A 16392-nucleotide genomic window follows, 5' to 3' on the forward strand; every position below is an offset into this window, starting at 1 on the left:
CTCAACTCACTAAGCTTGCAGGAAAGGTTTCACCATTGACTAGCTGGTGCTTGAGCTACGGAAATCCTCCCCCTGTTCCCAGTTTTGTTCATGACCTCTCATATTATGGTCAACATCTGGAATGAACAACTAATAATTGCAGCAATGCCTTGAGGGGTTTTCGCCTATTTACATATAAATAGTTCTGACCAGAGCTGGCCACCAGCAACGGTTAATTTAATTTACTATCCCTTGGCAAAAGAATAGTCATTGGTTTTCCAGCACTTTTAACCTTGGTAGACCCTTGGGAAATAAAAATTAGATTGAGAGAAAATTACCAGTGGTGGAGAACAGTATAAAAGTGACAGTAACATATATAAACCTCCGGCAGGAGTGGAATAAAGTGGCATATTATTGTTCGCTGGCTTCCAAAGTTCAATATTTCTTGTGTGATTTACACTTCCGCCATTGTCTTGCCCCCTGGAGTAATTCTGGCCACTCTGGGCAGCCTCTCCCAAAATGCACATCCTTGTTACTGTCAGAGAAGGGACAGATTACCTGGCTAAGTAGGGAGAGATGTTTGGACAAACAGCCATGAGAAAACAGGGCTCAACAAATAAGACTTTAAAGAGATGCCTGGAATGAAGCAGGTGAGTGTCTGGGATGGCTAAGGCTGACATTTCAGCTTTCTCTACAGAATTACGGGATCATGCTCCATGTGGGAGCTCAGCTCTGACTGGAGGTTCTGATTGGCCAGTGCTGCTCTCTCAGCCTCCTTGCTCACCATAGTATGCCCCCACTCCATGAAACCCATGTATTCACACACACACACACACACACACACACACACACACAAACAACCACAGTTGTTTCTCTTCCCTGAACCTTTGCTCATGCAGTATCCTCTGCCTGGACCACCCTTCTTCCCTTTCTCTATTTTGCCTGTCTAGCTCCTAATTGCCTTTTAAAACTCAGCCCAGGCATCACCTCCTCTAGGAAGCTTTCCCTGATTACCTCCAGGCCAGGTGAGGCCTTTTTCAGGATTATCCTTCTGAACTTGCCACTTACATTATTTATAGTCATATCTTTATGTCCTTCTATCTCACCTCCAGAACGCATAGTGAGACCACTGGACCTCCCAAAGAACAGAAAATTTAAGTCCAGACAGAAATGTCAGGGTTCAAAATGGGGGATGGAGGCAGAGGTTAGGAAACTCCTGACATCTCCAACTGGACAGATTTCCTGGTATAGGCTTTTCTTTCATTGCACATACCACAATTTTGTCCTTATTTTATTTTATCTGGTTGATTAACACAAACATACACATACACACATGTAAGGCTGTAAAGGCAGGGGTCGTGTCCACCTTTCTTTCCCATATTTTCAGTATCTACCACAGTGCCTAGCACACAGATGGTGCCCTATAAACATGTGCATAATTAATTAATTGGCTAATTAAATAATGAGCAGACATGAAACAGATCAGGGAGAGAAAAAGCAGATATAAGATCATAAATGGGCCTGGGCGCCTGGGTGGCTCAGTTGGTTAAGCGACTGCCTTCAGCTCAGGTCATGATCCCAGGGTCCTGGGATCGAGCCCCGCATCGGGCTCCCTGCTCTGCGGGGAGCCTGCTTCTCCCTCTCCCACTCCCCCTGCTTGTGTTCCCTCTCTCGCTGTGTCTCTCTCTGTCAAATAAATGGATAAAATCTTTAAAAAAAAAAAAAAAGAATATCATAAATGGGCCTGAATTCCAAGGTTCATGTGTACGTGTCTATGTGGCACAAGAACAAACAAGCATAGAGATGTATGGAGATGATGAATAGAGATGATGAATATTGAGCTCCAATTCCAATGAAATTACATCCAAGCCGGGGAGGGTCTGATTCTGAGACTTATGTTTAAACAAATATTGAAACCACCATGGAATTTCTTTTCCCCGAGAGGACCCAAAGCCCATAACTTATTAAGTATAGACAGACTTAAATGATGAAGCTGCCTGGAATCCACGAATACCCTCATTTTGCATGTAATGAGGTGCAGCAGGATTTTATTCACTTACCCACTGGAATGATAACTTCTCATGAAGAGAGCACTGTATTTGTTTAGAAGACACTTTGATAAACAGTTTGGAGTAGAGCATGAGGCTCCACAAGTCATGCACAAGTCACAACAGAGGACCACCAAAGTGCCTTGGATAAATGGTGATCACAGTGACCCTGGGGCTCTTTTATTTTCCCCAGCACTGTTGTGAGTTGAATTTGCAAGTTTGGGGCAGAGAAGAATTGCTCTGATAATAGAAAAGAAGAGATCCAGGGTACTGCAGTGGGCATCAAGAAAGAAAGACACATGGGTGATGAGACTCTAAGAGACTGGGGGATTTCTCACTCTCCTTGCTATGGGCAACATGATATATACACTCACTCCCTGTCTCCCCATAACATCTTCAGTAAATTCTGCTTGGCTTCTTAATGCTCTCACATGAGTAGATTTTTATTTGGGAGGTGAGAAGGAGGACTCAAAGAGTAGTATAAGTTAGTAGCTGACATCTGGATGTTAAAAGGATGGGGAAAATGATTCTTAGCCAAGCTAATGGACTTGCCAAAGAACCCTCTGCTAGCCATGGACTGAACCATTCAGATCCATCAGCTTCATCTCTCCCTGTCCTATACACTAACGATTTCAACTTGCCTTTTAGCAGGGTACTGCAGGCAAAAGAGAAGGAAGGGTGAGTTTACTCTGGAGAGTTAACATCAACATTTATTGACACCTAATGCACATCAGAAGGTTTATGTGGATTCTCACTTAAACTTCACATCATGTTATTTCTATTTCACAGAGGAAGAATGAAGAAATTCGGGACTATGGAGGTAAAATGTTACAAGTCAGGCAGCCAGTAAGTAAGTATTACAGCCAGGATTTGAATTCCCACCATGTTATGCCATTTCCTTATAAAAGCTGGATGATGGCTAAGGAAGGGGAAGGGGCAGAGTTGGGAGATGAGGCCACCGATACAGGTAGAACTTTCTGGAAGAAACTGTTGCCATGGAGCACTTAACACTACAGAGAGCCAAATGAGGTGTGCTGGTAAGGTAGATAATCAGAAGCCTGGGAACCATGGGGCTTATATTTGCCATAATCACCAAGGGGAGTCAGACAGTGTGGTGCTGGAAATGCAGGCATTGGAATCAGGCAAATCCTCATGTGAATTATGGCTCTGATTTATTATCTAAAATGGTTCAACTCTTGTTTTCCCTTTAGAAATAATAATCATAAACATAAATTTAACGATTAGTCAAAAGAAGAACAGCCCTTCTGAATTAGGGAACAACTGCCACCAGAGAGTAATAACCCTAAATCTCCTTTGCTGGGTTCATGGCAGCCTCCAGTTCACAGAGCGTGAGAGCGCAACCTTGTAATTTCCTTAATTCCTAAAAAATAAACAAATTTCTGCTGTCATTGGGATGAATCTTAATTCTATGGAAGAGACAATGCCGAGAGCGGTGACTGTTTTGTAACCTTGGGCAAATTATTTCACCTCTTTAAGACACAGGTCTGTCATCTGTAAAAGGGGGGTAACCATGCACAGAAGTTTGTTTTGAAGATGCTGTGAGATAAGGCATGTAAAGTGCTCAGCACGGTGCCTGGCACGGAGCAAGCACTCACTGAAAGGGGGTGAGGGCAGTGGCAGTGACCATGATGACAACAATGATGGAAACAATGATGCAAAGATGAGACCCAGATGAGACAGTGATGTGTTGATGTTGATGTGGTAGTGGGTGATGGTGATGATGATGATGATTTGGTGATCATGGTGATGGTGATCATGGTGACAAAGACAACAGTGCCTCGGTAAGACCCTGATAAGCAGAGATCATGATGCTAATGTGTTTGCTGATGGTGATGTTGGTGAGGGTGAACATGATGAAGGAAGAAGAAACAAAAAGGAAAAAAAGGAAAACAGAAGGAAGAAGGTATTAAAAGAAGAAAGCCTAGGATCTCTACAATGCAGCAACTACAACTTGTAGGTGACTAGGTCTCACATACCCAAACCTAAGGTGCTCTGTTCCTCTAACCAGAACAGATGTGCTCTTCCTGATCAGAGGGGCAGGAACAAGCACACCGATGGACATGGCCTCTGGGACCCAGCCCATTCCTCCCCCAAGGAGAAGGGAACCTTATCATTTTGATTCTCTGTCTGAAGAGAATAATGCAGCCACGTGCTTTCATGAGGTGAAGCCAAAGCCATAAAGGCGAACAATATATAGGAGTAAACCTCAAAAAAAAATATATATATATAGGAGTAAACCTCAAGAGCCTGGTTTCCAGGTGGACCGAGACCATGTCTGGCAGGACCTGGCCAAATCACTTTCTTGGTGTCATCATTCATGAAACAGAATTGAAGCCTTTACAAGCATTCTAAGAATATCAAGTGGATGAATAAGATCATATAAGCAAATGTGCTCCGAGTTCTCTCGAGTAGCAACTATGAATATCTCAATTTTTAGATAATTATAAAGTGCAGAATTATTCTAATGATTGAAAGCATGACTTTTAACAGGTTAATTAATCTCTCTGAATCTCTATTAAGTTTATACAGCAGTACCTATCTTATAAGATAGTAACAAGCTTTAAGTGAGGTGATGTATATAGAGTTCAACATTGTGTCTTTCTTGTGGTAGCCTCCAGGAACATTAGCTGATATTATTACTAGTGTGGGAGACAATAAGAAAATAAAACAAATATAAGCAAAATACAGATGTGATGATATGACTCTCTGGCTTAAAACTTTTAGTGGTTTCCCCGAAGTTCTAAGGACAGAGTCCTAATGCTTAATATTGGCTGGCAAACCCCCTCATGACCTAAAGTCCTGCCTAACTCCCTCCATAACTAACACTTCCCAAACTGCTTTTATGCCTCCCAGGCTTCAAACTCTTTGTGTACTCGCACACTTCCTTCATGCTTCTGGCCCTCCTAGAACACTCAGCTCCTAGGCTCCAGGGAGCTGCCTACCTCCGTGGCCCGCAGCCCTTCGAATCTCCCACATTACAGCATGGTTGGGTAGTTTCCTGGTGATTTATCTGTTTCCACAACTACTTGGGATTGAGATGGTAAACTGACTGTTAAACTTTGCCATCTATCATAGCACCTGGCACAGAGCAGAGCCCAGTAAATGCTTGCTGAATGAAGGAATGAGTACCGTGATTGATGTTTGCATGGGGCACAGAGGAGGAGCATGGAAGGGGTCAGAGGAAGCCTGATGGAGGATGATACCTGAGCAGGATCTTGATGGACAGGCAAGATTTATCCAGGCAGATAAAAAGAGTAAGAGCATTCCAGAAAGAGAGGAGCACATGGACAAAGCACAGAAGCACTGGGGAAACTTCCTATAATTCCACAGCACTGAAATACAGGATTCTAGAGTAGGGTATGCAAGTTGATGCTGGGTGGTGGGTGCCATCAAAAAACTTGGCCTTATCACAGACCTGTACCCCTGAAACAAATAATACATTATATGTTAATAAAAATTAAAAAAGAAACTTGGCCTTTATGCTGTAAACATTGGGCAGCCATTGAAGAATGTAAAGCAGGGGATTGATTTGATCAGATTGTGGCATGGGATTGGTACCTGGGACCTACTATCTGATTATTTCCCTTTCTTCCCATCCTCCCACCCGGTTCTCTTTCCTATGTCTTCTTGAATATATTCTTTCCTTTCCCTCAGTTTCCATTTACACTTTTGTTGACCCAAGATGTCAGAGGATCATGAATGAAGCTAGGTCATCCTAACAGCACCAACTGGGATTCAAGGGGATAAAATTCCATTCTGATACCACTGAAAACACTAACGGGCACTTCTTCACAATATGAGGGCTCTGAAAATGAGGCAGATGGTCCGAAAATGAGTCAGGGATTGTATTTTCATGTTAACATAAAGGAACATGTTTGTCACTTGCTTAAAATAATTATTTGCCGGAGCATGCCTTGGCAACACTAAGCCTTTCCGATGATCAAAGCACTTCTTTTTAAATTGTAAATACAACTCTTCTCATCTCTCCTCTTTCAGTGCAAAATACACACAATATCCATTGAACAGCATGGCTTATTAAGTTATTCTAAGATGGTGGTTATCAAACTCAAAGTCCCAGACTTCTCTGAGGATTAAGGTTAGGGCTAAGTTTAAGTCTAGATTGGGGTTGAGGGTCAGGGTTTAACATTAGGGTCAAGACGGCCTTTAAGGAAAATATTTTAGAGTGATTACAATCTGAGTCACTTAGAAGGTCCAAAAAACGAGACCCAAGACTCAAGAGGTTAGGTAGAAACCATGATATGAAACTAAGAATGAGAGGGTGGCTGGGAGCTAATAATCGATCGAGCATGGAGACATTTTTGAGAATGAGGATTAATACCCTTCTCCTAGAGCAGGTGTCAGCAAAAATTTTCTGTGAAGGACCTATAGCAAATATTAACCGCTTCACAGGCTACCTATAGTCTCTTTCTCAGATACTCAGTTCTGTGGCTCGAGAGTAAAAGCATTAATAGGCCATGCATGTATGAATAAGTATGGCTGTGTTTCAATAAAATTCTGTTTAGAAAAATAGGCAGCAAATAAAATTTGGCCCTTGTACTAGGGTCTTTAGGAGCATGTTTGGTGATAGACTATAAAAGGACAATCTTCTGAGAATTGAACCAGTGTAGAGAGATGCAGAATAGAGATATTGGAGAGCAAGATCAAGGCTGCAGCATTATTAGAAATCCTAGATCCAGCCACACTTGAAACTAAATTCCCCTGATATCTTCATTTACAGGTTCACCCTCCTCATCCGTGGTTTCACTTTCCATGTCCAGTTACCCATGGTCAACCATGGACCAAGAGCAGATGATCCTCCTTCTGATGTATCATCAGAAGGTCAACAATAGCCTAAACACTATGTCAAAAGACCTACATCATTGACCTCACTTCATCTCACCTTGTAGGCATTTTAACATATCACATCATGACAACAAAAACAGTGGGTACGGGACACTAAGATATTTTGAGAGAGAGAGCCATTCATAAAGCTTTTATTACAATATAGTGTTATAATTGTTCTATTTTATTATTAATAATTACTGTAATAGTCTCTTACTATATCTAATTTATAAATTAAACTTGATCATAGGTGTGTATGCACAGGAAAAATCACAGTATACAAGGGCTCGGTACTATCTGTTGTTTCAGGCTTCTGCTGAGGATCTTAGAACATACCCCCTGAAGATAAGGAAGACTGCTATATATGAAATAACAAATTCTCTTTTTTTGCTTATGCAGTATGAGTTAGGTTTCTATCCATTGTTTCTATCCAGAAAAGTCCTGATTGGCACATAGAACAGGTCTCATCCTAAATCTTCTGACTCCCATTCCAGTGCTCCTTCTTTTCAGGCAGAAATGAATGCACTGGTTGAGGTATCTTTTGTCCCAGCCAAAGGCCAATGTTGCCTCCGTGGGCTGGATTTTATTCCGAGAAACCCGTTTCCTGGAGTATCATTAAAGGAAAGTATGTGCCTAAGAAATGCTGCCCATGGATGTGGAAAGTTGACAGAACAGCCCAGGAGGGCCAGATGGATTCCAGACAGCTGTGACTTGATGGAGGCACTCCATTTGGCAGGGCCAGGGAGAGCCCAGCATGAACGGCATCAATTAGCAACCTCTTTTGAGAGAGGATGATTATAGCACATCACTGCGATCAAGTTTCATGCAGCCACTACAAATAATGGTTATAAAGTCTCTGTAGCGACATGCAGACATGTTTGATATGAGTTTAAGAGAGAAGAGCAGAATACACCAGAATTCTCATTCATTGCTAAAGAAATTATGAATTGGTACAAACGCCCCAGAAGGCAATTTTGCCACATGTATCAAAAACCTTTAAAATAAAAAACCTCCTGACTTTTGATTCAGTCATCACCCTCCTCTCCTCGAAGAATCTACCCCAAGAAAATAGTCAGAAATGCAAGCATGGATTTCTGCATAAGGATGTTCATCACAGCATTATTTATAATGCGGATAAAAGAAAATAGTGCCCAAATGCCAAAGGTAGGAAATTGATGAGATACATGACAGTGTAGAACCACAGGGGGAAACATGATGATTGCCATCAAAATTACGATTAAGAAGAATCTCTAATGCTACAGGAAAATATTTACACTAACACGATAAGTTTTCATCTTTACTTACCTGGATATGGTGATGAACTGTTTGAGTTGGCAGACTCAGGGATCCTCTTATGAGTTTATTTGCGTGGGGATGCTTTTCTGGGGCTAAGGAGTAAGAAGGAGGATTCCTAGAGAAACCAAGGGCAATCAAAAGGATGTAACAAGGGGTGCCTGGGTGGCTCAGTCGGTTAAGTGTCTGCCTTCAGCTCAGGTCATGATCTCAGGGTCCTAGGACAGAGCCCCGCCTCCAGGTCCCTGCTCAGCGGGGAGTCTGCTTCTCCCTCTGCCCCTCCCCCCACCTGTACTCTCACACTCTCTCTCTCATAAATAAATAATTCTTAAAAAAAAAAATGTAACAATGAAACTGCATCTGGTCCTCACAGGGATATTTAAAAAAAAAAAAAAAGATTTTATTTATTTATTTGACAGAGAGAGACACAGCGAGAGAGGGAACACAAGCAGGGGGAGTGGGAGAGGGAGAAGCAGGCTTCCCGCGGAGCAGGGAGCCCGATGTGGGCTTGATCCCAGGACCCTGGGACCATGACCTGAGCCAAAGGCAGACGCTTAACGGCTGAGCCATCCAGGCGCCCCTCACAGGGATATTTTTGAGGCCTCCACTGAAGAGAAGTTCTAGGCAGAATTAAAGGATCATAAATGTTGCTTTTTGGGGAATGCCTTCTTCTTCCCCTCAGATGACATACCATGCCTCTGATAGATGTTCTCAAAGCACTTTATGTTTCTCCTTCAAAGCACATAATAGGTGCTGTCAGCATATATTTAGATGATGTGCCATCCTCACTCACCAGTCCTGTCTGGTTGAATACAGTAGCCGCGGTAAAGAGCATGTGGCTATTTAAAGTTAGGTGTAAATTAATTCAAATAAAACAAAACAAACATCTATTTCACAGTCACACCAGCCATGTTTTAAGTGGCTGACACAAATAGGAAAGATTTCCATCAGCACAGTCTTACTGGACAGTGTTGTCCTAGCCATGATTCCAGGTCTTGCTCACATGCTATCCCTAGTTCCCAGAGTCTGGCACATTATAATAGGCACTTCATAAACATTTGCTGAGTGAATACAGTAAGGAGAGGTCTTCATTAAAAGTAGGGCCTTGGGGTGCCTGGGTGGCTCAGTCGGTTGAGTATCTGCCTTTTGATTTCAGCTCGGGTCATGATGTTGGGGTCATGGGATCCAGCCCCATGTCGCACTCCATGCTCAGCTCGGAGTTTGCTTGAGATTCTCTCCTTCTCCCTCTGCCCCTCCCCCAACTCATGCGCGTGCACACGTGCGTGCTCTCTCTCTTTCAAATAAATGAATAAAATCTATTAAAAAAAAGTAGGACCCAACATAGCAAGAGAAATAAAATCATACCTTCCCCTTAGATTTGTCCCTTTTTCTAATAGAAACTAGTTAACAATACATTTCTTTGGTAAGCAATAAACAGAATAAACAATGATAAAAGAGCTCTGAACTCAAACTCAATGTCCAGGTACGTGGCATCGGCCCTGGCAGCAAAGTGGTCTGGATAAGGCAAATCAGGTCCAATTGCTCAGGACTAAATCTGAACTGGAAACAGGGTATCCCTGTCCCTGGGGCCAGGGTGCTGGGGATGACAGAGCCAAGCCCCTGACAGTGGCTGGTCCATCCTCTCTCCAACACTGATAGGTTTTTCCTGACAGCTAAATGAGAAAAAAATGTAAAATCTTAGTCATATACAGAGACATGAGGGTGCTGAGCTCCAGAGCTCTAGAAGACCCATGCTATTCAACCCCTGTAGGCTCCTCGCTGCCACAAGAAAGAAAGAAAGAAAGAAAGAAAGAAAGAAAGAAAGAAAGAAAGAAAGAAAGAAAGAAAGAAAGAAAGAGGGCGCCTGGGTGGCTCAGTTGGTTAAGCGACTGCCTTCCGCTCAGGTCATGATCCTGGAGTCCTGGGATCGAGTCCCGCATCGGGCTCCCTGCTCGGCAGGGAGTCTGCTTCTCCCTCTGACCCTCCCCCCTCTCATGCTCTCTCTCTATCTCATTCTCTCTGTCTCAAATAAATAAATAAAATCTTTAAAAAAAAAAAAAGGGACACCTGGGTGGCTCAGTTGGTTAAGCGTCTGCCTTCGGCTCAGGTCATGATCCTGGAGTCCCAGGATCGAGTCCCACATCGGGCTCCCAGCTCAGCGGGGAGCCTGCTTCTCCCTCTGACCCTCTCCTCTCTCATGCTGTTTCTCTCTCACTCGCTCTCTAATAAATAAATAAATAAAATCTTTAAAAAAAAAAGAAAGAAAGAAAGAAAAGTAAAGCCAAGCCAAGCCAAGCCAAGCCAACAGTTCAAGAACCTCAGTGTGAAGAGGCAAAAATATTGTACTTTCATATACTTCCTTCCCTGCAGGAGGTGCTCAGATAAATGCTGAATTAACAGTTAACTCTCAGTCTTGGAGGGCCGGTACCTCGTAAGTAGCATTCACTCATTCACTCAACAAATTTTTACTGGGCATCTACTGAGTGACAGGCAATTTTTAGGCACCAGAGATAACACCAGTGAACAAAAGAGAAACAGACAAAAATGTCCGCCTTCGTGAAGCTTACCTGCCAGGCAGGGTTGCAACTTTGGCTGAATATTAGAATCATCTGGGGAGTTTTGAGAATTCCCATTGCTTAGGACACACACACACACACACACACACAGATTGACTGAAGTGGTCCAAGATAAGAACTAGGAACAGGTAACTTCCCAAGTGGGCCCAGTAGGCAGTCATCTGGGAAAACTGAGAACCACTATTCTGAACCAGTGGTTCTCAATTTGTGGTCCCAAGACCACCACCAGCAGCAGCATCTCCTGGGCACTTGTTAGAATGCAAGTTCTCAGGCCTCTCCCAAGATGTACACAAACACTCTGGGAGGGGACCCAGCAAGCTGTGTTTTAACAATCTCTCCTGACGACCTTGATGCCCACAAAAGTCGGCAACCACTGCTCGAAGCAAAATTAACTGGGGCGGTAAGTTTTTAAAGGTAGACGAATCATGCTCTCCATCTTTTCCCAAACAAGACAGGAATCACAAGAGCATCCTCCTCAAGTCCATACGTGACTGCCACACCACTGGGTTTTTAGATGCTCCCACCAGCTGCTCAAGCCCTGCTCTGCTAAGGGGGCCTCCTCTCCCCACCCAGTTCCCCAGTCAGCTACTCCTCCCCAACTGCCAACGAGCCTGGCATAGACACCTTCTCGCTGCCATCTCCACGATAAACTGCAGGTGCAATTGGCCCCCCAGCCATCTGATGTCCTTACCTCCCACAGGGCTGCACAGTGTGCACACTCTTACACACACAGGCCTGCCTCACTTTGCCACACACATAGAGAGCCCATTTTACATAACACACGTAAACACATTCCTCCTCGACCACAAATATCACATACACACAAGCATTCATGGTCAAGCATACATTCACATCCTCTTATGTTGTTCACACACACACACACGCACGCACGCACACACACACACACACAGAAATCATATTTTACCAGTAATTCTCAAATTTGTCTGTATATTGGCCTCACTTGCAAGCTTTAAAAAATGCTGATGCCCAGGCCACAACCCACACCAATTAAACCAGCATCTCTGGAGTTGGAACCCAGGTATCTGTGTTTTTAAAGCTGCCCAAGTGGTTCCAATGCGCAAACAAGGTTGAAAAGTCCTGTTCTATGCCATGACTAATAGAAGAAGTAAGAGGATCTCAGCTTCTTTCAGAAAGGAGACAAGATCCATGCTGGAAACTGGAATTGACAGACTTCCAGAGGTCTCATGGGAAGCCTTTGAATCACTATTATCTGTACCACACATCTGGTGTTTCTTTTTCCATTTGCTGTATGCCTGTGAGTCAAAGACCATCAGGAACACACTTCGTCAAACCAGGTTGGCTTTACTGGCCCACAGTAATGAGGGGGATGGCCCATGATGGAGAAGATGCCATGAGTCATCTTAGTAAGAGGTTATTATTAGTATTAGCAGGAACTTGTCATAGGATTTGAGATGGTGTGTGATTTGGGAGAGGTTACAAGGGAGCAATTGCGCTTTACTCTGGACTGGATGTGTCAGGAAGTGAGGATGATGATAATTCTATGATTGGGGGTCCTAATGAATCTTATCTAGTGGTCAAAAGGAATGAAGTAGAGCTGAAGTTATAACTGATAAGGAAGCAGAAGTCACTCCTATAAGCCAGGAAATAAGGATGCCTGACTTTTTGTAGTTTTGACGGTGGTCTTGTTTTGTGCTCACACATGATTACAGAATGGTTTTGGGTTTGTCTTGCTCCATTATATCCACAGGGCGACCTTGTCTGATGTTGGTCATTTGTGCACCTGCCAGTGTTCACCAGGACAGCACCAAGGACCAGCTGTGAGTGTGAAGTCAGCACTTGACTGTCCAGGGCTGTTTTTCTCTTTCTCATCTCTCCTGCATTCTCCATGTTGACTCTATATTGTCTCTTTGCATTTTACATGTGTCTGCTTGTTCCTCTAGGAAATAACCCTCACCTTCTCAGCCTCCTCTATAATACATGGCACATACAATATACATAGCACAAATAATACCTGCTGGATGTGTAGACAAGGGAGCCTTCACACTCTGAAAAGTAACCTGGTTTAGATGTGGAATCAGAAAATCCAACTTCCAATTCCCACTTTCTACTTGCGAAGTGTACAACCTTGCAAATGGCTCAACTTCCCTGAGCTCTTCTCTGACTGAGGGTGACAGTCCCTGTCTGCCCCACTGGGTTTCTGGTGGGAACAGATTAGACAACTCTGAGAGCACAAGGGGGTGGCAAAGCAGTAGATTCTCATAAAAAGCACATAGGGTAGGTAATTGGAGTGGACAGATGATTGGTTTGACCAATAACTTGGTCAGGGGTAGCAAAACACAATTGGCTCTGAGAGTCCTCTGAGGACTTACAAGTGGGGACAGGAAGTTGAATTACCAGGTGGAATGCCAGTCACCTAGGTGACACTCCAGTTCTTAAAAAAGAGGTTTCAACAGTAAGCAACCAGACATTGAACTTGCTTAAAAGGCCATCCCGCAACATTTTCTGAGTGCTTAGTATGTGTTAGGCATTATGATGCAGAAATGGAAAAAAATACACTTTCTTCCCAAAGATGCTCCCAGTCTATTGGGAGAAAGACACAAATAAAACTGCCATTCAGCATAATAAAAAGAAGCAGGAGGAGGAGGAGGAGAAGCACTTAGAAGATAGAGTAGAGCATACAGCAGGGAGGAGATAATCCTATCAGGGGCGGGGGAGGAGTGACAAGGAGAGCTTAGGGGAAACCTGCACAAAAAGGGTAATGAGGTTTCTGCAGGATGAGTAGGAGCCTGCGAGGCAGAGGAGGAAGTATCAAAAAGAAGTGACCCGTAGCAGGGGGGGGCAGTAGGTGCAAAGACAGGAGAGTATAAAATACTCTGATGTGTTCTGGGATGGTGAAACACATTCATAAATAAGTCATCAAAGGTCTATAAGACTGCCTTGTCGACTATTACATCCCCAGACCAGAACAAATTGTCTAGGGCATTGTACTTACTTACAAATGGAGGGAGCAATTAATGAACACTATAGCTGTTGCTGTCAGAGATTTAAGCCACTGTGACAGAATTCCAACCATCTACAAATGTATATGCATGGTGTAGGCTTGCTTTACAGGTATAGTTACATTATATTTTCACTCTTCTAGTCCCATGTATACAACTCTTTGGAATTATCTGTACGGTTAACTGGTTTCAGTGCTCAGAACCAGGTTTTTTGAACAAAGAATTGCATCAATATTGAGATGTCTTCTTATTATTTGGTCCTTAGTTACCTGCTGTCTTCAAATAACTTATTCAGGAAGGGTCTGACCCAAGGGCACAAGATTCCCTCCCCAGGCTCTTCTGAGTTTGGCTTCTAGAAAGTCAAGTTTAGTTAGCTATCTGTAAGATAACAGGCCACGAGAGAGCCCTGGGCTCTTCCCAAAGACCTTGCTTTTATAGACTCAGAAGCGAATTCTAGGAGTAGCTGCCAAGAGAGCTTTGGGCTTCACAGACCATGTGAGTGGAATTCCCCTGGGTGATCAAAACTGAAAGTGATCTATCTGGCCAAATGTAGTAGGTGGAGAGGCCATCCTTTTAGGATATGCTCCTAAATTAGAGGAGTGGGTACACTTCTACCAGGTCTGTAGCCCCTCTGTGCTGAATATGCTGCACAGCCAACTGGCTAACTAACCACTCCTGTCACCCCGCGTGGCAGCCAGGGCTGGCCAGGCTTGAGACAAATGGGTCCCCACTGTGGCAAGCATAAAGCAGCGCTCACTAATAAAACGAATGCCTCTTCTGGGTAGCTGAGGGAGTGTTGGAGACACAGATGGCCCTATGCATATAAGAGTCCAGATTTCATGAAATGGGAGCATGAGAAAAAAGCTATGCTCTAAAATAACCTATTTTTTAAAAATTTTATTTATTTATTTGAGACAGAGAGAGAGAGCACGACCTGGAGGGAGAGGGAGTAGGAGAGAGAATCTGAAGCAGACTCCACACTGAGCATAGAGCCCAACGTGGGGCTCAATCCCACGACCCCACAATCATGACCTGAGCCGAAACGAAGAGTCGGCCACTTAACAGACTGAGCCACCCAGTGCCCCAAAATGATGTATTATTTTATACCCAAATTGAAATTGGCATATGAACTAAATAAATTAAATGTAAGTAGACATTTGACTTATCTCAATCTGTAGAAATTGATATTTTTAAGTTGGCAAAAAAAGAAAAAAAGGTATTTAACCATCTCATTAAGAAAATGAAAGTTACAGTAAATTTACACATACAGATATATTTAATACTGAGCACTGTGAAAGAGGACCTGGGGAAAACCTGGGAGGATCAGGAAGGAGAATGAGTGGCTTTAAGCCCCTGGAGCCATCCCCATATGCCACCTACACAGAGGACTCGACATCCTTGGAGAGGTTCACCTTCCTGGTCTCAGCTTCTCCCTGTGACCTCTCTTCTACCTCTTTCCATAAAAACTTCAGTTTCCAAGACTCTGTCCTTAATTTATTTTTCTTTTTTACTTTTTAAATCAATATGATGGAGGTATAATTTATGTAAAATAAAATGTATCCATTTTAAGGGTACAGCCTGATGAGTTTAGACACGGGTATATGGTTGTATAACCCCCCCATCCCAATCAAATATGAAACCCTAAAGAGTATCCTCATGTCCCATCATGGTCAGTCCTTTCTGTCACCATAAAGCTGTTTCCCTGTTCTAGGATTTAATATGAATGGAATCAAACAGTATGTGCTCCTCCGTGTCTAGCTTCTCTCCCTCAGAATGAGTTTTCTGGGATTCATCCATGTTCTTGCACATACTGTTAGTTTATTCTTTTTCGTGACTGAGGAGTATGCCATTATATGAATCCCCTTCTATTCATTTATCCATTCACATGGTGAAAGGCATTTGGGGTTTTCCCGTTTTTGAATATTACACCTAAAATGTCTACAAACATCCAACATCATGTGCTGTCTTTGTCCAATGTTGGAACACAGTTATTTCACCTGTCATATCGAGTTCTCTGACTGCCTACAGTGGCTGCATCATGGGCAGGAGCACAACAGAATAATCCTTAATTCCCATCAACAAATTTGCCTTCCTGCCCCAGATCTTCTGGCTTTGTCCTCCTCAGGAATGTGCTATTTGACTCCAGCCTAAGACACCCCTGCCTGCTGACAAAACATATTCCCATCAACCATACTCCTGCCCTAAAAATGGTAAACAGGTATTTATGAATCAGGTGTAGATGATCAGGTTAACTTACCCAGTGGCCAGTCATGTCTATGGCACCTACCCCCAACATGATGCATGAGAAGGGCACTTCCCTCTGTCTATCCTTCCCCAAAGCCTATTACACCAGTCTAACCAGGAGAAGCCCAAATTGAGGGACAGTCTACAGAACGCCTGACCAGTACTCTTGAAAACTGTCAAGAAAAACAAAGAAAGACCAAGAAACTGTCACTGGACCAGAGGAGACTCAGGAGACGTGAGGACGAAATGTATTGTGATCTCCTGGAATAGAAAAAGGATAGGAGGGTGCTAGCAAGATGGTGGAGGAGTAGGAGACCTGGATTTTGTCTGGTCTCAGGAATTCAGCTGGATAGGGATCAAACCATTCTGAACACCTACAAACTCAAAAGGAGATCGAAGAAAAGAATA

At 43.3% G+C, this 16392-nt stretch overlaps 1 long non-coding RNA gene across 2 annotated transcripts in view; it reads right to left on the minus strand.

The window, feature by feature from the left end:
- LOC145721574 (uncharacterized) overlaps positions 1–16392 on the minus strand; it is a 424011-nt gene that overhangs the window by 335280 nt on the left and 72339 nt on the right. For both annotated transcript variants that reach the window (XR_014145330.1, XR_014145331.1), the window contains exon 2: positions 8196–8301. This is a non-coding gene — a long non-coding RNA (uncharacterized LOC145721574). The remainder of the gene's footprint in view (positions 1–8195; positions 8302–16392) is intronic.

The sequence above is a fragment of the Leptonychotes weddellii genome, chromosome 5 (genome assembly GCF_054177405.1).
Source record: "Leptonychotes weddellii isolate Sample4059 chromosome 5, ASM5417740v2, whole genome shotgun sequence".
Lineage (NCBI taxonomy): Eukaryota > Metazoa > Chordata > Mammalia > Carnivora > Phocidae > Leptonychotes > Leptonychotes weddellii.